The sequence below is a fragment of the Trichechus manatus genome, unplaced genomic scaffold (genome assembly GCF_000243295.1).
Source record: "Trichechus manatus latirostris isolate Lorelei unplaced genomic scaffold, TriManLat1.0 scaffold00227, whole genome shotgun sequence".
Lineage (NCBI taxonomy): Eukaryota > Metazoa > Chordata > Mammalia > Sirenia > Trichechidae > Trichechus > Trichechus manatus.
Genome location: NW_004444163.1, coordinates 1365892 through 1367141, shown reverse-complemented (window position 1 = coordinate 1367141; position 1250 = coordinate 1365892).

Here is a 1250-nt window from a genome sequence, read left to right as displayed (position 1 = left end):
GACAAATAAATGCAATGTGTAATCTTGGATTGGATCCTGGACCATAAAAAACATCAGTGGGACAGCTAATGAAAATCAAATAAAATCTGCAGTTAAACAAAAAATATCCCCAGAAGTCTTCTTTAAACCAAACAATAGCTTAGCTTAATTGGTAAAGACTGTCTGCCTTGAGCATTGTGCTCTTTTAAAGAACTAATGGGATCGAATTGGCAATAGCAACTTGAAAGGTTAGATAGAAAGCTTAGGAGGCTGTGAGTTTATGTTAATGGGGGAGGAACAACTTGGAAAAGGAGGATGAGAAAGATTGCATAACTTGAAGAATGTAATCAGTGTCACTGAATTGTACAAGTACAAATTGCTGAACGGGTGTATGTTCTGCTGTGTATGTATTCAACACCAAAAAAAATATTTTTTAATAAGTATAGTATCAATGTTACATCCTGATTTTATCATTGAACTGTGGTGATAGAATATGTTAACATTTGGGGAAGTTAGGTAAAGAGTATACAGGAACTATGTACTATTTTTTGCAACTTTTTGTAAGTCTTACATTGTTTCAAAATGAAAAGTTAGACTTCCAGGCAACATGGCGCTATAGACTGAAGGACCATGCTGTCCCTCCACAGCAAAGATCCTAAAAACTAAGTCAGACAGAGACAAACGTCAATCCTGAAACCCTAAGCATCAAATGAAGAGATAAAGGACTCAGCTACGCACCGAATGGAATAAGAAACTGACAGAGAGCAGAGAGCAAGGAGAGATACATGCAGATGACCCCTATCAGCTAAAGCAGCATGGATCTGCCATCTTGGACTCCTATCAGAGATCAGCAAACAGGGGGTATGAGGAAGCAGCTTCACGGAGCTTCCAGCAGGAGACATAAAAACCAGTAACCAGCGATATAGGCTTTCCCACCCCCCAGCCTTCTTCACCACAACTCAGCCTCCTCTGCTTCCTGTGGCCACAGTCTCTTGGCCAGGAAGCACTGGCTTCACCCCGGTGCCACTTGGATTTCACCTGCCCACACTGGCTGGCTCCTGGAGTGCCATTTGTTGGCTGCTGGTGTTTCTTTTCTCCACTTCTTTTGACTCCTTCCATACCTCTCACCACCTTCCCCTCCTTTCTCTAAAATACCTGGTCCATGTGCCATCTTTACTTCTTCCTGAAAGGCTGCAAAACACAGCTCGACTGTGAAACTGCTTTCTGCCCTGTGCCACCAAACTGGTGGGATCCCCAGGGCTTTTTTTTTT